The sequence below is a fragment of the Psammomys obesus genome, unplaced genomic scaffold (genome assembly GCF_907164565.1).
Source record: "Psammomys obesus unplaced genomic scaffold, mPsaObe1.curated_primary_1811, whole genome shotgun sequence".
In the NCBI taxonomy this organism is placed as follows: domain Eukaryota; kingdom Metazoa; phylum Chordata; class Mammalia; order Rodentia; family Muridae; genus Psammomys; species Psammomys obesus.
The window spans coordinates 44,072,803-44,094,447 of NW_026591086.1; the positions used below are offsets into that span (position 1 = coordinate 44,072,803).

The window sequence follows — 21,645 nt, forward strand, 5'->3', positions numbered from 1 at the left end:
ATCATGAAATATGTGGGTAAATGGATGGAGCTTGAAAAGTACATCATCCTGATGTAATCCAGACCCAGAAATACAAACGAGATATGTTTTTTTTTTCTCTATAAAGCAAGTTTATTTCTGCAGAGGAGGTGTCTTATGTTTACATCCAGAGAAGCGGCAGAAAGAAACTCCACCACTCAGAACTAGGTCCCTGAGTCTTCAGCAGCAGTATGCTGTGTTTCAGTCATCTTTACTGGGGGCCAAAGATGTTGGGATCATGAAGAGTCAAGCTAGTCACCAGTTGTTCAGAGTTACCCAGGCTCCAAGGTGGACATGACAGATTTTCGGGGCCAAGAGACCTGCTGTTAGTTGGGGGCTGATTGAAGATTAGCAAGAGGTCAGTCTGGTACTGGGGCAGCCAAAGTAAGGCCTGATGCAGCATGACATCCTTTGCCACCTGCTGGTTTTCTTTAGCTACTTGCTGCTTGCCAGAAAGGAACCAGGAATCTTGACAGCACCCCCTCAGGGATAACTTCTCCAAACAGAGAGGCCCCACAGATAGCATGTACAAGGCCCTAGCCCCCTGAACCCCACCAACATCCTCCAAATGGTACCGCTCGGCAGCTTCGCCCCGCACGTCGGCCTGCAGCTCCAGAAGTTCCACGATCACACTCTGGTCAGTCACAGGATGGCAGAAAACTTCTTGGTTATCCGGGACTGGTCGGAGGTCGCTCACATCAATGGCCCCATGAGGGGAGGATGGCGGGGAAGGCGCCTCCGAACAGTGGACAGTTTCTGGTGGGCTCCATAGATCTAGGACTTCAGCCTGGACATTAGCAAGGTTTTCAAGACACCTACATGGGTCTTCGAGCCATTACTTGCCCTGGGGATCCCGGAGCGACCGCCACCTCCTCCGGGCCTAGTAAACTCACTAAGCTCTCAAAATATGTGTTCTTTTGTGGATACTAGCTATTGTCAATGATAAGTAAACTACAGTCCATATAAGCATATATAACATAGATATAGAATGAGGGATTGGCGGGAGAGGAATGGCTCTCCCTAGGAGCAAGAAATAGAATAGATAGCAATAGATGGATGAGAGCATGGGAAGGGACACTTGAACTGGATAATCAAATGAGGAAGGGGATGGAAGAGACACCGGAGAGAGAAAATACAGGGAGAGACAGCTAAAACCAAAAGCCATTGGAGAGCTAATATGGAAAACTAACACTCTGAAAGCTTGGAAAATATATATATATCTAAGAAGGCAATCATAATGAAATTAGTAATTAATCCGAAAAAATGCAACCAGAACTGGATATTTCCTCTCACAAATGAAGCTTTCAGTACAAAGAATGGGTTATATCTAATCTAGGTTTTAGCCAAAAGGAACTCATGGGAAGCCCTAAAGAACTGACTGTTTTCAAGGCTATTGTTTACTCTCCCCAAACCAATAGTAATGTTATAAATGTTCTCATTGAACATGGAGAAGTTGAACTGGTGTCCACCTATAGCTTTTACTCCCATTGACTAGTGTTCATGGTACTGTAAGCCACATTGCATGCTTTTAAAGAAGAATAAGTTCCGACCTAGCAACAAACCCTTTAATCCACCATTGTGACCTGTCTACAAGATGTGATAGCACAATAGCGGCACAACACTGTGGGAGTAGCCAACCAGTGTCTGAAAACTGTTAAGACTCATTCCACAGATGAAACTCATCCCGTGCTGCTCAAGTAGCCAAGAACCTGAGATTAGGTAAGCCAAGGAACCCAAGGGAAAACCAAATACCATACTTCTTTTATTTTTTCATTTTTTATTTTTATTAATTACAGTTTATTCACTTTATATCACCCCTGTAGCTCCCTTCTTCTTCCCCTCCCAACCACACCCTCCCTCTTCACCACCCATGTTTCTCTCCCAGTCCACTGAAAAGGGAGGTCCTCTTCCCATTCCCTCTGATCCTAGTCTATCAGGTCTCATCAGGAGTGATTGCAATGTCTTCTTCTGTGGCCTGGTAAGGCTGCTCCCATATCAGGGGGAGGTGGTCAAAGAGCAGGCCAAGCAGTTCCTGTCAAAGACAGCCCCTGTTCCCTAACTATAGAACCCACTTGGATTCTGAAATACCATAGGCTACCTCTGTGTAGGCGTTCCAGGCCATCTCTATGAGTGGTCCTTGGCTGGAGTATCAGTCTCAGAAAAGACCCCTGTGTCCAGACATTTTGGATCTGTTGCTCTCCTTGTAGAGCTCCTGTCTTTTCCAGGTCTTATTATCTCCCACTTCTTTCATAAGATTCCCTGCATTCTGCCCAAAGTTTGGCTATGAGTATCAGCATATGCCTCGATACCCTGCAGGGTAGAGTTTTTCAGAGGCCCTCTGTGGTAGGCTTCTGTCCTGTTCCCTATTTTCTCCCTCCTCCAATGTCCACCCTCTTTTCCTTTCTGAACGGGGATTGAGCATCTTAGCCAGAGTCCTCCTTCCTGATTAGCTTCCTTAGGTGTACAGATTTTAGTATGTTTATCCTATATTATATGTCTAATATCCACTTATAATTGAGCATATACCCTGTTTGTCTTTCTACTTCTGGGATACCTCACTCAGGATGATCTTTTCCAGTTCCTAACAACTACCTACAAATTTCATGATTTCCTTATTTTTTTATTGCTGACTAGTACTCAATTGTGTAGAAATACCACAATTTCTGTATCCATTCCTCAACTGAGGGGCATCTGGGTTGTTTCCAGCTTCTGACTATTACACATAAATCTGCTACAAACATGGTTGAACAGATGTCCTTCTTGTATACTTGAGAGTCTTTTGGATATATGCCTAGGAGTGGTATAGCTGGATCTTGAGGAAGCACTCTTCCTAATTGTCTGAAAAAGTGCCAGACTGATTTCCAAAGTGGTTGTATAAGTTTACATTCCCACCAGCAGTGCAGGAGGGTTCTCCTTTCTCAACATCTTCTCAAGCATGTGTTGTCACTTGAGTTATTAATCTTAGCCATTCTGATGGCTAAGTCTATATCTCAGGGTCGTTTTGATTTGCATTTCCCTGATGACTAAGGATGTTGAACATTTCTTTAAGTGTTTCTCTACTATTCAGTATTCCAGTATTCCTCTCTTAAGAAATCTCTGTTTAGCTCTGTTCCCCATTTTTAATTGGATTACTTGATTTGATGCTGTTTAACTTCTTGAGTTTTTTATATATACTGGATATTAGCCCTCTGTCAGATATAGGTTTGGTGAAGATCCTTTCCCAGTCCGTAGGCTGTCCTTTTGTTCTGATATCAGTGTCCTTTGCTTTACAGAAGCTTTTCAGTTTCATGAGGTCCCATTTGTTGATTGTTGCTCTTTGAGCCTGTGATGTTGATGGTCTGTTCAGGAAGTTGTCTCTTGTACCAATGAGTTCTAGGGCATTCCCCACATTTTCTTCTAACAGGTTTAGTGTGTCTGGTTTTAGATTGAGGTCTTTGATCCACTTGGACTTTAGTTTTGTGCAGGGTGATAAGTATAGATCTATTTGCATTTTTTACATGTAGACATCCAGTTAGACCAGCACCATTTGTTGAAGATGCTCTCTTTTTTCCATTGTATGGTTTTGGTTTCTTTGTCAAAGATCAGGTGTCCATAAGTGTGTGGGTTTATTTCTGGGTCTTCTCTTCGGTTCCATTGATCCACCATTCTGTTTCTATGCCAGTACCATGCAGTTTTTATAACTGTTGCTCTATAGCACAGCTTGATATCAGGGATGGAGGCACCTCCAGAAGATCTTTTATTGTAGAGGATTGTTTTAGCAATTCTGGGTTTCTTGTTATTCCATGTGAAGTTGAGAATTTTTCATTCAAGGTCTGTAAAATCTTGTGTTGATAATTTGATGGGAATTACACTGAATCTGTGGATTGCTTTTGGTAAGATGGCCATTTTTACTATGTTAATCCTGCCAAGCCATGAGCATGGGAGATCTTTCCATTTTCTGATATCTTCTTTTAATTCTTTCTTCAGAGACTGGAAATTTTTTTCATACTGTTCTGCCTGGTTCACTAACCCCAAAAGACCAGGAATAAATAAACTCCACTGTAAATACATGAGGTTTTTTTTAATTGTATACACGTTCAAACATGGGATGCAAACCTCTTGTGGAAACAGAAGAGGAATGTGGCCCTGAGGTCTAGGGGTACAGAGTTTTTAAGGGAAAAAATGTAAGCAGTGATGTACATGCTTTGGCATTACATGATTGGGTAAAGGAAATAGACTTTTGAAATGATTCGTCCATTTTAGGCGCCAAGACTACAAATAATTCTGCCCTGGTCATATGGGCAGTTTTCATAACAACTGTATAACTAGAGGGCAGGGAAAGAATTCAGTATGACAAGTTCTTCTCCTCAGGGCAGTACCAGACAAGTCTGCACCCAGGTAGCGTTAGATCAGGCCTTAACTTTTAGTAATAGCGGCTGATTTTTAATCTTTTGGTCTCCCAATACAAGTCTTTGACTTGCTTGGTTAGGGTCACAACCGGAACTTTATGTCCTTTGTGGGACATGTCCTTTTGGAAAGGGTTTTGTTTCCCTAATTTCTTTCTCAGCCCTTTTGTCTTTTGTATACAACAGGCTTCTGATCTTTTTGAGTTAATTTTGTATCTAGCCACTTTGCTGAAGGTATTTATCAGCTGTGGGAGTTACCTGCTGGTCACTCAGGTAAACTATCACATCATCTGCAAATAGTGATACTTTGCCTTCTTCCTTTCCAATTTGTATCTTCTTGGTCTCCTTTAATTGTCTTATTGCTCTAGCAAGGACTTCAAGAATTATTTTGAAGGGATATGGAGAAAGTGGGCAGTCCTACCTTGTTTTTATATCAGTGGTATTGATTTAAGTTTCTATTTAGTTTGATGTTGGCTATAGGCTTGCTGTATAGTGCCTTTACTGTGTTTAGGTATGTACCTTGTATCCCTGATCTCTCCAATACTTTAAACATGAATGGATGTTGGATTTTGTCAAATGTTTTTTCAGCATCTAAGAAGATGATCATGAGTTTTTTTTTTTCTTTCCTTTTGTTAATATGGTAGATCACATTGATGGTTTTCCATATACTGAACCACCCTGCATACCTGGGTAAAGCCTACTTGGTGATAGTGGATGATATCTTTGATGTGTTCTTGGATTTTGTTTGCAAGTATTTTGTTGAACATTTTTGAACCAATGTTCATCAGGGAGATTAGCCTGAAATTTTCTTTGTTGGGTCTTTGTGAGGTTTAGGTACCAAGGTGACTGTGGCTTCATAGAATGAGTTTGGCAGTGTTCCTTCTGTTTCTATTCTGTGGAATAGTTTGAAGAGAATTGGAGTTAGCTCTTCTTTGAAGGTCTGCAGACCTCAATAACAAAGCAGACTGACAAACCAGTGGCTCTCCACAACCCCCTAAGAGGGTGAGTTCCCTTCAATCCATGCCAAAGGGTAGGCAGAACACTGGGGCAGTGGTGGTGCTCCCCTTTAATCCTAGCACATTGGAGGCAGAGGCAGGCAAGATTTGAAACTCCCCACCCCCAAAAAGCCCAGAACAATAATAATAATTTATATAGACAAAAAAATAGTTCAGTGGTAGATCACTTGCCTAGCAAGTGCAAAGTCCTGGGTTCAGTCTTCAGCTCTGGAAAAAAACAAAAAACAAACAAACAAACAAACAAAAAACACAAAATAATGAAAATTATTTTTAAAAAAGATCTACTTACAGAACATCTGTGCATAATGTTAGAGTCTGTGAATCACTAGAAGGAATTCCACAGACTCAGATCATATGCAAAAATAAGAACATTTATTTTGCAGTGAATTTCAGAATGCTGATTTCACAACATTCACAAAATGGTGATGACAGGCGGGGAGCTGGAAGGCCCCTTTTAAAGCCAGAAAGGGGAATTCCTACTGTAACTACATACCTGGGATTGGGATTGGAGGCTACCTGACTCCAACTGGGACTGGCTGGTGCCCATGGGGGCTATGTGACTCCAAATGGGACTGGCTGGCTCTTTGGAATTTAGTCCTTCCAATATAAAACATTTGTAGGAATATGTACATACATTAGCAGTGTTACTTGGCCAGGTAAACCTGTTATAAATAGAAAGTGTGCTAAATAAAAAGACATTTTATGCCTATCCTTGGATCACTGTAACCTGACACCACAACTCACAGTTGGGTGTTTTATGTCCAATCTCATAATTTTCTTTGCTGCTCTGTTGTGTGTGAAGATAGGAATGCATGCTATTAGTTCAGCATTGAACAAAATCTAAAATTCAAAGTATTTGTACTGTATGAAGTGACTGTTCACATCATCTTACAGTAACTAAAATTCAAAACTGAAACTAACAGCAATGAAGGATAGGTCAGTGCTGACTTCTGGGTCTGTGAAGCTGGTCTGTAGAGTCCTCTGCCACCATGGTTGGCTGAGGAAGGAATGCTGCCTCTGGTGAAGCTGGATTATCATTTTACTCCTCTTCCCATGCTGAGAACATCTCTCTCTGTGTTCTTCACTCCATGTTCTGGGAGTAGTTTTATGAGGGTAACAGGAAATTGAGTTTCTTAGAATTGTCAATCATATTTTCTTATTCCTGTACTATATCCAGATGTGGCAAATATTTCCTGACTGTACCAGTTATGATCACAGTTTGCTTCATGAACAGTTGCTCAAATTTATATTTTTATGTGAGAATGATTGAAAGTCCTTGTGACTTTGTCGATGCTCCCGCCTGCCATAATTGTTTTGTTTTGTGCTGATCAGTCAAAAGAATGTTTCTTGGGATTGGAATTTTAATGAATATAATTTTAGAAAACTGATTTCCATCCTATTGTTGAATCTTTCTCAGTGCTCAGATAACATTTTAAATTGTATTTTTTTTTTCATGAAACAAATGGAATTGTTGCTGTAGAAGTCATTCAATTTATACAAGTATTGGACAGCTGCCCATTCTCATTACTGTGCATTATGATTTTATCTTTAATTTTTTTCTGTCTGTGCTAAATGGAAGTCTTTATTCTTTTTACAACTTAGTCATATGTTCATCACTACTCAAACCAACACATGTTCATTATCTTGTCTCCTGGTTCAGCAATGTAGCTAAATGAAATCTAATAAAAGAAAATGGTAACTTACAAATCATTTTTACAAATATTATCTAAATTCTACTTTTATGAAATGTGAAACACCTTTATACTTTGGTAATTTCAATTTATGATAGTAAGTGAAGTCTAACGAGGAAGAGCGTCAATTCATATTTGTATAGCTTTTTCTTTGGCTTACCTTTAGAAGAGTGTGGACAGAGTTCTGTAAGTGGATCTTGAGTCCTTTGGTAGCAAACTCATATAGAGCTGGCTTTAAAGCCCTGTTCCCTAAATGATCTGAAGTGTGAGGGAAACACGTAATTTGTATCTCTAGACAGCAGTCATTTTCGGCAGCTCATTATATTTCAGGTTTCTTTATATTCACTTAATGAATTTGCTTCCTCTAGGAGGCACAGCTTAAGGAAAGCATTAAGGAAGCAGGCTTGTTGAACACAGAGGCCTACTTTCCTCAAAGGAAGAAAAAATGAAATCTGGTCACCTGGAATGCTGGAGTGAAAGTGATCAAACAACCTGGTGATCCTTCACTATCCTATTAGAAGCCAGGCTCCACCTGAATTTCTCCTAAAGCCTGAGAATTGTTTTGGCCCTAATCCTGGGCGTTGTCCCTCAGTGAATACAACCCATCCTTAAGAAAGAGGCTCAAAGGAGAGGGCTACAGCTGGGATACAAGTGAATGTATAAAATTATTTAAAAATAAAAAAATATTAAAAAAAAGAAATGGGGATTAACTTGAAGAAGCTGGGAGAGAGGAAAGTGTAATATGTTTTATGAAAAAATATTGTCAGAAAAAGAAAAAAATATAAAATAAAGAGTACTTCTTTATGTTCAAAAAAAGAAAGAGGCCCAGGTACTCTGCAAGTCCATCAATAGAAGCCATTCTTATGCTTATTACAAATCCTTTGTCTAGGTCCTAGCCCTTAGCACCTTTTCCCAGGTAGTAGCACTCATTCTTGTGATAAAGGTCTCAGTTACCTCTTCTAGCAGTGTATTTTATCAGAAAATTTTGATGTAACCATCCTCGGAGCTTTGTTATGAGAAGTGCCACATGCAAAAATTTTCCCAAAAGTTTTACTCTGTTTAATCATGTAAGAAAATTCAGCCAAAGGATGGTACTCTCTAGACGATTTGATCCTATCTGACTGAGCCAAGTTTTCTTTCTATATTGAGCTTTCTGTACTGGCTTGTACTGAGATGTCTTTCTCACCTGTTCATGATTTGTTTCTCTGAACATTGCGATCGCTGCAGGGACCCCAGCAACAACAAGGGGCACATGTGTGTAAAATGGCTATAAGATTACCTTTACAGCAGTCTTGTGTGGTAGCAACGTTATTTCTTATGTCCAAGATGTGTGCTTGTAGCTGAAGAAAGGAAAAAGTGGTAAGAGCAAAAAACACTTGGAGAATAAAGAAGAATAGAATGGAGAAAGAAAAAGGATAATCATTAATATTCATAATAAATTAACAATATACGTGATAGAAAATATGTCATCATTCGAAAGTAAGAGGCAAACATGATAAAAATCTAAATCTGAAACTTTCAAATAACTAACATTTATGGCTTGTGATAATTTCATAGCACGAAATTATGACTGGAATTTTGATGTGATTTTAAAATTGTATTTATTCATTTTTATGTGATGGGTATTTTCCCTGCATAATAAGTCTGCAAACCATATGCACACTTGGTTCCCACGAAGGTCAGAAAAAACAAAACACAAATCAAATCTAAACATAAACATTAGAGCTCTTGGCACTAGAGTTACAGTTATGAAATGATCTGTGAGTAGTGGGAACAGAGCCTCCATCTTCTGAACCAGCAGCCAGTGCTCTCAATGACTGGCAATCTCCTCAGCCTAATAATACCTCATGCAGCCTCTGATCCAGCAATGTTTATTTCCATGTTTATGAACTTCACTGAGCTGGCTGTTTCTTTTTTCTTTTTCTTTTTCTTTTCTTTTTTAATCAATCTGCCCCTTCTTGCTCTTTCCTTCCCCAGGTGTGTTTTCATAATATATTTATTTATTTTTATTAAATCTGATACTTTTGCAACATTACTTACATAGAAACAGACACCCTGAGGATTTTTTTACATAAATTTTCTTTAACACAAACGTCTCCTGATGTGCTTTTTTCTAAATGTTCCATTTTCTAAATGTTACCTAATGCTTTAAAGAGACAAAACGCAGTTCCTTGAAGTATTGAAAAAAAAAATATGTCTATAATCACAATGAATTCTTTTCATCATTGTAGTAAGACTATCGTTTCTCAATAATATTCAGCTGAAACTTTTACTGCTGTGAGTGGCCCAAATGAGTTAATATGCTCTTTTCATTCTCAGGAAGAGTTGTATTTTTAATGCTACTTGACTTTAATGATGCAATTTGCATCATGTATGAATAAAAATAAACATATTTAATTATATGCATAGTTCAAAAAAAACGATTGGTCAGAAATGACATTTTAGTGTTTGACTTTCAAATATTTTACAATAATTAGTTTGATAGATCTTGCTCTATAAAAGATTTTTATAGGATAAACATACTAAAATCTATACTCTTAAAGAAGCTAAATAATAAGGAAGACCCTAGGGAAGATGCTCAATCCTCATTCAGAAGGGCAAGAGCAATATACATCGGTAGCAGGAGAAAAATAGTAACAGGACAGTAACCTATCAAAAAGAGCCTCTGAAAGACTTTACTGATCAAGGTATCAAAGCAGAGGCTGAGACCCTAGCCAAAATTTGGGCAGAGGGAAGGTAAACTATGAAAGATGGGGAGACAGAAAGAACTGGAGGGGACAGGAGCTCCAAAAGGAGACCAACAGAGCAAAAAACTGGGCCTGCAGAGATGGATACTCCAAACAAGGACAATGCATGGAGAGGACTTAACACCCCTGCCTGGATGAATGTAGCCCATGGCAGCTCAGCTTCCAAGTGGGTACTTTTGTAAGGGGAGCAGGGGCTATCTCTGATGTGAATTCAGTGGCAGACTCTTTGATCACCTCCCCCTGGATGATTCAGCTTTGCCAGGCCACAGAGGAAGACAATGCAGCCAGTCCTGATGAGACCTGATAGGTTAGGGTCAGATAGAAAGGGAGGAGGACCTCCCTATCAGTAGACTAGGGGGCATAGAGAAAGAAAGAGCAGGGAGGGAGAGTGGCATTGAGAGGCTGTGAGGGATGGGTCTACACCAGGAACAGAGTGAATAAATTGTAATAAATAATAATAATAATAATGAAAAAAAAGATTTTTAGTAATTTTAGCATTGATGTAACTCACACATCTTTCAGTTCAATTAATAAATACTAATAACAAGAGATTATGAGAACATTTGAAAATCTTTAACTTGCATGTTTCTGGTAAATCAAAAATTGGAAAGTAGCAGTTGCTGTGGAGGCCATTTAGAAGGATGAAGATTGTGTTAAAGAAAGCTATGTAAAACACTTCTCAGAGTGTCACTCAAAAAATCTGTTCCTTTGCTTTGAAAACACTGCTAGCAAACCTTTGGCAGAGTACAGGGAATAATAAGAAGGGGAGTTAGTCTGATGAGGAAAGGATAGGAACTCCACAAGGACCAAACATATCTGGGCACAGGGTCTTTTCTGAGACTGACATGCAACCAAGGACCATGTATGCATGTAACCTAGAACCTCTGCTCAGATGTGGCCTGTGGTAGCTCAGTAACCAATTGGCTTTCCATAGTGAGGGGAACAAGGACTATTTCTAACAGGAACTCAATGACTGGCTCTTTGGCCTCCCCACCCCCCAAGGGAGGAGCAGTCCTGTTAGGCCACAGAGGAGAGCTTTGCAGCCAGTCCTGAAGATACCTGATAAAACAGGATCAGATGAATGGAGAGGAGGTCCCCCCTATCAGTGGACTTGGCAAGGGGCATGGTGGAGATGAGAGAGAGAGGGAGGGACCTGGAGGGAATGAGGGATAGGAACATGGCTGGGATACAGAGTTAATAAAATGTAACTGATAAGAAAAAAATAAAATTAAAAAAAAAAGTCTGTTCCTATGTAAGTAATGTTGCAAAAGTATCAGATTTAATAAAAAGAAAGACAAGAATATATCATGAAAACACATCTGGGGAAAGAAAGAGCAGAAATAGCAAACTGATGAAGAAAGAAATGGCAACATTAGTGAAATTCATAAACATATGGACATCAACATGTCACTGGATCAGAGGTGCAAGGGAAGCTGACCTCTCTACACATGAGTTTCTGAAAAATAGGACATTATGCAGCATTTTAATAGGAAACTATTAAACACAGAAAAGAAATCATTCAGTTTCTCACCCCACCCAAATAATGACATTGGTACACAAAAATACGTAGGTAATAGAATATGAAAATATATAATTCTGGTGAGATGGAAAGGTGATCAAATTTACACAAGATGAGATGCATTTTACTGGTTTTACTGCTATAAGACCATGTTGTGAGCACATATTAAAATAGTTATGAATAAGAAAAGTCCCTATTTCCTTGTAAAATACTACAAGAATAAATAAAGATATGTAAAAGAACTGAAGTTCCGTGGAACAGAAGGGTGGTCCTACAAACTTAGTACTCAGGAGACTGGAGCAAGAGGACTGTAGGTTCTGGGTCCATCTGAAGTCTAAGTGAAGTCCTATTCTTACACAAGGACACTATCAGTGGACTTTAGAGTGGTATGGGAGGAGTTGAAGGAAGGAGGGTGGGATTGAGAGGGAATGAGGAAGTGGGCTACAGCTGGGACACAAAGAAAATAAAATGTAAATTAATGTAAAAAATTAATTAAAAAATAAAATATAAAACACACACACACAAAATGACAGCAGCAACAACAAGAACATAAAACTGTACGAGCAAAGGCATGAATTAAATTATCGCATCGCTATATAGGAAAAGCTGCCAAATAATAATACTTTGAATTCTTCCTTCCTTATTTGGACCTTCTTTTTTTACTTCCACTTCTACTAGCTCAGCTCTAAGTTCTAAGTACTATGAGAAAGGAGTAATTGACATTATTAATAATGGTAGAATATCCATGCAACTGAATTTCAAAGTTAGAATGCATAAATGAAAGAAAACAGACAGAATCTTTCTTTCTGGGTTTGAGTTACCTCACTCAGAATGTGTCCAGATTCAGCTATTTATCTGGGAACATCATAGTTTCATTTTCCACACAGCTAATAGTAGCTCAGGAAATTAACATGCAATCAAGGAGTGAGGTGGAGGACATAGTGGTGAGAAAAATAAAACTCAGTGAAATAAGAGGACAAACTGCTCTGTCTGATATTAAAATGACACAGTAATTTGAAATACTGTGGGTGTAGTCAGGACCACCAAAGATACATCTTGATTTTTGATTAGTTTTAGTCTAATGTTGTAATAGTACATCACTTTAGTGATGGCTAAAAGAAAGTAGAATGAAAGAGTTACTCAAACAAATCTATAAATTGCAGCTTTCCTATTGAATAGGTCATGTTCATATATTTAGAGCAAACCAAGAGAGTATTGGCATGATTATTTCATAAACAAGTTTCTTTTTTTAATTTTTAAATAATTTTATACATTCACTTGTGTCCCAGCTGTAGCCCTCTCCCTTTTTCCCTCCCAATCCTCTCCTCCTTCCTTCATTTCCTCCCTGCCCCCTTCCAAGTCCACTGATAGGAGAGGTCCTCCTCTCCTTCCATCTGACCTAGCTTATCAGGATTCTTCAGGAAGGCTACAATGTCCTTATCTGTGGCCTAGTAAAGGCTGCTCCTCCCTTGGGGAGGAGTGGAGGAAGCTCAATGAGCCAGTCATTGAGTTCATGTCAGAAATAATTCTTGTCCCCCTTACTAGGGAACCCACTTGGATACTGAGCAACCCATAAGCTATGTCTGAGCAGGAATTATAGGTTATATCCATGCATGGTCCTTGATTGAAAAAACAGTCTCAGAGAAGACCCCTGTGCCCAGATATACTTGGACCTTGTGGGCTCCTGTCCCTTCTAGGTCATACTAACTCCTCCTTCGTTCATATGATTCCCTGCACTCTGCCGAAGGCTTGGTTATGGGTCTCAGCATCTGCTTTGATACACTGCTAGGTAGAGTCAAGTGCCCTCTGTGGTAGGCTCCTGTCCTTTTACTTGTTTTCTCCTACTTCCAATGTCGATCCCCTTTGTCTTTCTAGGTAAGTATTGATCATCTTACCCCTGGTCCTCTTTCTTGTTTATCTTCTTTAGGTATACAGATTTTAGTATGTTTACCTATGTTATAGGTCTAGTACCCACTTAGAAGTGAGCATATACCATGTGTGTCTTTCTGCTCCTGGGATACCTCACTCAGGATGATTTTTTTCTAGATCCCACCATTTGCCTGCAAATTTCATGATTTCCTTGTTTTTAATCGCTTAGTAGTATTCCATTGTGTAAATGTACCACAATTTCTGTATCCATTCCTCCATTGATAGACATTTGGGTTGTTTCTAGGTTCTGGCTATTACAAATAAAGCTGCTACAAACATGGTTGAGCAAATGTCCTTGAAACTACAAATGATGTGTTTCAAATGATGTGTTCTACTCCTACTCTGAATAGTGGTACTGAATTTACCATAACGTTTTTGAGTTTTATAAGAAACCTAAAATTTATGACTAGAATCTTCCCTGCTTTTTAGTTCTGTAATTTATGCATTAAAGTGATAAAAATGAATAGGATTAGTATTGTAATTTTTATGTTCTTTCTGTAGAGTTATTTTTGTGTGTGACGGAGACAGAGACAGAGACAGAAACGTTAGACACAGAGATAGAAAACACAAACAAATGTGCTCACGTTTGGTCTACAAATTAAGTAAGTAACTGAAGCACAAATAATGGTTAAAAACAGCCTGTTCCATGGAGATAATTCAATTATCAAATGTTCAAAAACTGCTGATATGTACGATACAATGTAATTTAAGCATTCAGAATTTAAGTAAAGTTACTACATAATTACTTTTGGGAGAAACAAGACACTTCCCTATGAATCAAGAGAGGAAGCAAGCTTGTTCAGATGGTTTTGACTTGTCTTGGACTTATTGATATATGATTCAAGGAAGATTTATTTATTCATTATTTAAAAAAAACAAAGCTAAATCTATTAAACATTGCCACTTAATTGATTTGTAAATAAAGAAATAACAACACAGGAGGATGTGAGTGGATTATCTGGAGTTGATGAGTTATTACCAAGACTTTGACATCTGTGAAGCTGAAGGCAGCATTTGGAATAGAAGCACATCTCTATCCATCCCTTGACAGGTAACATTTGTTTGTGACTACGATTTGGCCAACTCTTTTTTTTTGACACTTTGTAAAAGCTAGTTGTTAGATTAATATTTTAACTCAGTGGTTTTTTTTTTTAATTTTAAAGACAATAGTTTTTAACAGTAGTTTTTGTTTCCTAATTCAGTTGATCTGTTAAGAGTAGAACAAACAATCAAGAACTGTTAAAAATAAGAAAAGCAAAGCATGAGCCAAATGGTCGGTTATGGTGTGTTAGTTAGGGCTTCTCTTGCCGTGAAGAGGCAACCATGACCATGGCAACTCTTATAAGGCACATTTCACTGCGTCTGCCTTACAGGGCAGAGATGTAGTCCGTTATCATCATGGTGGGAAGCATGGTAGCACACAGGGAGACATGGTGCTGAGAGTTTTACCTGTGCATTGGCAGACAGCAGGAAGAGGTAGCTCAGTTTTAAAGAAAGGATTTGTCTAAATAAATAAAATGGCCAAACTGAGAAATAAGGGAATAAATTGGAAGCAAATGATGCATGGTTCTGAAGTTGATGCATAATCTGCATCAAATGATGCATAATCTGAAGTTGATAGTAGATTTTCATCTAAATAAAGTTGATGCTAGAATTCAAGACAATATATATGTTGGGCAGAGAAAAAGTTGAAAAAAAATTGTGAAGAATTCCTGAAGGGTCTTGAAAGCAAGAGTTTTGTCGCGCGCGGCCTTTGTCGATAAGGACGACGCAACAACCGAGGATTTCTTCAGCAGCAAGTTTATTGAACAGCTCTTTCTTGTAGATGGTGAAGGACCCAAACCCCGGGTTGTGCTCTGCTTAAATAGCCAGCAGCGCGACCTGTCCGTCTGTAATTGGTGTTCTGTTTAAGTCTTTATAAGCATATGGCTGGCAATTGGAGTGCAGCCTAAACCCTCATTAGCATAAAGCTGCGCATGCGTAAACTGCAGGGCGGCGCAGGCAAGAAGCGCGAAAATGCTGGCAAGAAGAACCAGGAAGCAGGAAGCCGGCGCCATCTTGTAATGGCGGGAGCGGCTCCCGACAGAGTTTAGTAATTCACTTATGTTATGTAATTCCTTTGAATACTTCTAAATTGGACTTTTTAGAAACACTTGTGAAGATAGCATTGTGAGGACATTGACAGTATTATTTTTTTCAACACCATACACGAGGTACACTGAAACTCTAGTATTGACATGGTGGTGAAAAGGGTAAATTTTAGAATTTCTTTTTCTTTTTTTATTAATTACACTTTATTCATTTTGTATCCCCCCATAAGCCCTTTCCTCCTCCCCTCCCGATCCCACCCTCCCTCCCCTTTCTGCATGCATGCCACTCCCCAAGTCCACTGATAGGGGAGGTTCTCCTCTCCTTTCTGATCTTAGTCTATCAGTCCTCTACTGTGGCCTGGTAAGGCTGCTCCCCCCTCAGGGGGAAGTGATCAATGAGCAGGCCAGTCAGATTATGTCAGAGGCAGTCCCTCTTCCCATTACTATGGAACCCACTTGGACACTGACCTGCCATGGGCTACATCTGTGCAGGGGTTCCAGGTCATCTCCACGAATAGTCCTTGGTTGGAGTATGAGTCTCTGGGAAGTTCCCTGTGTTCAAATTTTCTTGTTCTGTTGCTCTCCTTGTGGAGTTCCTGTCCCCTCCAGCTCTTACTATTTCCCACTTCTTACATAAAATTCCATTCACTCTGTCTATCAGTTGGCCATCAGGCTCAGCATCTGCTTTGACAGTCTATACTGCAGAGGCTTTCAGAGGCCCTCTGTGGCAGGTTCCCAGGTTGTTTCCTGTTTTCTTCTGGCTTTCAGAGGCCCTCTGTGGCAGGTTCCAAGGTTGTTTCCTGTTTTCTTCTTCTGGCTTTCAGAGGCCCTCTGTAGCAGGTTCAGAGGTTGTTTCCTACTTTCTTTTTCTTCTGATGTCCATCCTCTTTGCCTTTCAGGATGGGGACTGAACATTTTAGTTAGGGTCCTCTCTTTTGATTAGTTTGTTTAGATGTACAGATTTTAGTGGGTTTATTTTATGTTGTATATATATGAGTGAGTATATACCATGCATGTCTTTTTGCTTCTGGGACAACTCACTCAGGATGATCCTTTCCAGGTCCCACCATTTACCTGCAAATTTCATGATTTCTTTATTTTTCATTGCTGAGTAATACTCCATTGTATAGATGTACCACAGTTTCTGCATCCATTCTTCAGTTGAGGGGCATCTGGGCTGTTTCCAGCTTCTGGCTATTACAAATAAAGCTGCTTAAGTGATGGAATCTTCTTTTCTGGAGCAAACTGGAAACTATGCCTCTACTGCAAAGTAAAGGAGAAAAACAAATGATGGAAATTTTACTAAGAACTCGAAGAGGTAGGACAAACACAGCAGACAGATGACAACTGCAGACCCTAGATTCCTGAAAATAAGAGCTGCTCTTTTGGTTTACTGTTTAGGTCACAGGACTGGCATGCATTATCTCAAGTAATCCTCCAAATTGTCAAAGTAGAAAGATTGCCTATTTAAAGGTGAGATTAGATCTGAAAAGGATTAAGAAACTTCTTCTTTCAGAGTTAATAAGCTATGAAATTAGGAAACTGATGAACATTTGCACATTGGAACATTGAAACCTTCATCATGGGCTTATGAAGACATCAGCCTAACATTCACTTCAAAGAGAAAAGTGAAGCAATAGAATCAGATAACTGCCTATCAGTGAGGACATGAGTTAGTTATATCTGCATCTACAAAACTACTTGGCTTTGCCCACTGTGTTAAATCCAACCACTGTCACATCTGAGTACACAGACTCTCATTGAGTAGTTTTATATTTTAGGCATCCTTCCATGAAATTTCTTTGCTGTTATCTAGGGTGTCTCAATATTTAAACCATGGATAATAATATTTCAACTATATATTTGGCTCAGTGTCTTAACTTTTTAGAAAGGTATTGATTAGTGCGGCTTTACAGTCCTCAAAACTAACCACAACATGCACTGAATAATTCTCATAATTTCCTCTCTTCAGCATGGCTATTCTTTTGTTTCCCCATCCTGGCTTGCACTGAAGAGACAATCATTTGACAGCTTTCTAGTTAGAGGAACATGAAAGACATGATATTGTTATTTCAAGTGTAAACTTGAAAAGAATTTCCCTCCCTGAAATTCCTGTGTTTATGAAAGCTTGTTCTGGTAATTCCAGGCCTAAATCTGTGTGTTGTGGGGACCAAGTAGTACTTTCTCAAGGTTACTTTTTGAAAGTAGCTGCTGGGCAGCAAAACCTTCTCATCGTGTAAACAGGATTGTTATTTTCTGTAGCGAATCTTCTCCTAGCCTTCGGCTTTGTTCTGTCTAGGGGAGACTTTTCTGAGACTTTGACTTGAACTCTGTCACTTTTTACTCAACAAAAGTGTTCATTTGAACTGCCACATTACACTGTTATTGAATAATCTAAAGGACGTGTGATGGGAGAAACAGTTGTTTGAAAGGGCTTCTGTCATCTCACCTACCTCATGAAGAAAACCTGCCATTGACTTGGAAGTGATACTAGACTATTACACAGTGGGAAAAAGCTTTGGTTTCATTTGCATGCATGATATTTTGTTCTATTTCTTACTACTCTCTAGCTGCCCAAACACATTTATGTAATGCCCGTCATTATTTCCTATGATCAGGTATCCATACTCTTATTTTGAAATACAATTTTTTTTTTTAATAATCTCACTCTGAGAAAGGCTCAAGACTGCACCCAGGCCAGCAACTAGCTAATAAAGGCTTTGTATTGGCTTGAAAAAAAAATTGATTAGACGTTTACAAACATTATTAAATGCCTAACTTGAATTCCACCTTTTTCTAATGCTAATTTACACATAAAGATGTGCTTGCCAATTTAGCTAACATCAGTTATTGTAAAATATTTAAATGGAAGCCAGTGCTAACAGAAACTGTCAGGAATCTTTATGCCCGCATATTCCTTTAAGTCTGAGATGCCCCTGCTGCTTATGATCCTGACACAGCTTTCTTTTCTTTTCTTTTCTTTTTTTTTTTTTTTTCTGTTCATAGTCTACATGACAGGACATAAATCAGAGCAATTTCACTCATCATGACTAAGTTCTTTGGAGAAGTAGAAGTGATATTCCAGTTACTCATTTATGAAACTGTCTAGAAAGGGAGATTTATGGAAAAGAAATCATGAAAGGACAAGAGAAATGTTAATAACTGAATCTTGGCAAAACAAAGAAGTCCTTGAAATGCCGAGACTTGAAATAATGCACTTTACTTTTCTCAGGAGCATTTTGGTCCCAATTAAGCCAGTCTGTTGTGACTGAATTTTAATTAATATGGATGTTCATACTCAGGAATTCCAGAACTTGAATTAAACTTCATAGAGTCATGAGACACCCCTCCCTAACAAATTACAAGGAATGATTCAGTGAGCTTAGAATTTCAATAAGAAAATTAAAATATGAGGCACTCTTACTCCATAATATCCTGAACTACTCTTCAGCTCGTCTGAAAACACAGACTGAAAACCTGTCACTTGCATCAAATATTCAGCATTATTCAAACAACAACTTTAGAGAGATTAATATTTCATATGGCTTATTTATTTTTAGAAATATGATCAAGTAACTGTGGGAATACAGATGAGTTTTACACTTTAGTTACTGAATACTTTAAGTGCCACATTCTTTAAGTAGTTCTGCTCATTTGAAGGTTGGTTTATTAGACTTTAATCTCACCTACTTTTTGAAGCATTTCTCTTGAAATAATATTGCATGACTTTCAGTGTAGCTACTGTGTGAGCTTGTATGTGAAGTCACTGAAATGCCTGCCAAATGCTTTTCAACTTTAATATTTATTGTACTGTCATTGACACAGATTTTCAGTAGATCACAATTCCTGAATCTGCAAATCAACAAACATTTTCCATCAAATAAATGTGCCTTAAATAACTACAATATTTCCAGACATATTAAGAATTGAGAAATGTTTCATTTTATTTGTTTATTGTTTGAGATATTTTATCATTCTGTAGGTTGGTCTGACCTGGAAATTTCAATTCCCCTTTTTCCGTTTCCAAATTCTGACAGTGTAAATGTGTGATTCTGTAATCACTGGTGTTTTTTATTTCTTGTTTGGTTTGGTTTTTTTTTTTTTTTTTTTTTTTGGTCTGTTCATACTACTATGAACAAACTTGAAAGCTTGTTCACTTTGGTTCTCTGGTCTCAACAGAGAGATCCAACTACCACATAACTTACTTTAATCAATACTAAAACACTAAGTTATTTTAAGTTTTCCCTTCTCTCATGCATTTGGATAACTGTGAGGTTTGATTTCATTCAATTTGAGTTGCAGAGTTCTTTTTTTAATATCGTTTATTAAAATTTATTCAATTTGTATCTCAGCTGCCCCTCCCTTGTCTCCTCCAAACCCACCTGCCTCCCCCTATGCCCCTCCCCTAGTCCACTGATAGAGAAGGTCCTCCTTCCCTTCTTTTTTAATTTTTTTTTATTAATCACACTTTATTTACTTTTCATCCCCCCTGTAGTTCCCTCCTCCCTCCCCTCCCAATATTTCTCTTACTCCTGCTTCTCCACACAAGCCCTTTCCAAGTCCACTGGTAGGGGAGATCTTCTTTTCCTTCTGTCTGATCCTAGTCTGTTAGATCTCATCAGGAGTGGCTGCATTGTCTTCCTCTGTGGCTTGGTAAGGCTGTTCCCCAGTCAAGGGGAGGTGATCAAAGAGCAGGCCAATCAGTTCATGTCAGAGACAGGGTCTTACCAGACTGGTTGCATTGTCTTCCTCTGTGGCCTGTTAAAGTTGCACCCCCACTCAGGGGGAGGTGATCAAAGAGCTACCCACTAAGTTCATGTCAGAGACAGGCCCTGCTCCCCTTAGTAGGGTCCCCACGTAGAGGCTACATCTACTTGACAAGAGAGACAAGGGACAACTACAAGACAAGGGAGACAAGCTACATCTAAGAGACAAGAATACTAATTGAATACATTGTAATAAATGTTAATAATTAAAAATAAATAATAAATAAATAAATAATGGTTAAAATAGACAAAAAATAGCTCTCATTACCTTAAATTTATTTTTTACTAAGTGACTTATTAATGAACAGGCTGTAGGGTGCTTATTCTTTTCAATAGTGCAAAACAACAAATTTATTTATTTTAGTCATTGTCAGAAATATGTACTTATATGCTGAAACACATTCCTTACACAGAGAACGACTTAAAACTCTCAGCAAGCTTTGTTACCAAAATCTTTCAATTGGTAAGAGAGCCAGGGGAAATTCACAGGATTTACATGGTTCTTTTGAAAAGCTGTAATGTTTATTTATGAAATCAGTGTATACGTTATTATCTAGTGCTACCTTCAACTACTGAGGGCAATTAATTAGATTGTGCTTCCTGCCGTTCAGAATGGTTTCATTTTAGAAAGGATTGCCTTCTTGTAGTATCATAAAACTTTAAAGGCACATTTATTCAGTCATTTGTACATTTCAACGAAAATGGGAGACTGAATAACCAACACCAGCACAGATGGAGAAGAAAGGAAATTAAAGAGCAAGTTTGGCTATTGAAATTTATCTGCAGTTCAGAATCAGATTATTTATACTAGTTAAATTAGTTAAAATCCATTTCATTGCTTCACAATGAAATACCAGTAAGAACATGGTTTTAATCAAAAGCTTACAAAGAGCTGTAAGAGAGACTAATCAGACAGAAAGATGGAGTGCTGAGCCAACTCGAGCCGTATAAACATCCAGGCGTAATGATCGCACTTCTGCAACCTCCATGTATGATTGGGTTTGAATAAGACAGTCACAGCATGTGGTGGTGGCGGTTATCAGTTTAACATGGAATCAAGGGGAAATCCTATCTCTGGGGAATAAGAAAAGAGTGATAAAGCAGGACATCTGGCATTCTTCTCTGGCCTACATTTGTGAATGTGCTAACATGCACAGCTTGTGCATCTGAAATCACGTGCACACATAACACACACATAAACATACACACACAAATTACAATTAAAAGTAAAAAACTTAAAACAGTAGGCCCAATGAACATACAGAGCCTGGAGACTGTGGCAGTATTCACAGGACCTGCGTATGTCTTAGATGAATACCATCCTAGCTCTGGCAGAGAAAGAACACATAAGACCCATCTTTAATCCCTAACCAAGAAACTCTCTCTAATAGAAAAGCACCTATGAATGAGATACTAGTTTTCTCCAAGTGAGTCTCACTGGGAATACAAACTACTTTTAAGGGCAGTCCACACACCCAGCAGTA

At 38.6% G+C, this 21,645-nt stretch overlaps 1 pseudogene; it reads right to left on the minus strand.

Annotated features, from left to right (window-relative positions):
• Nucleotides 1-229: 229 nt before the first annotated feature.
• On the minus strand, nucleotides 230-842 carry LOC129678992 (ran guanine nucleotide release factor-like; annotated as a pseudogene).
• Nucleotides 843-21,645: the final 20,803 nt, after the last annotated feature.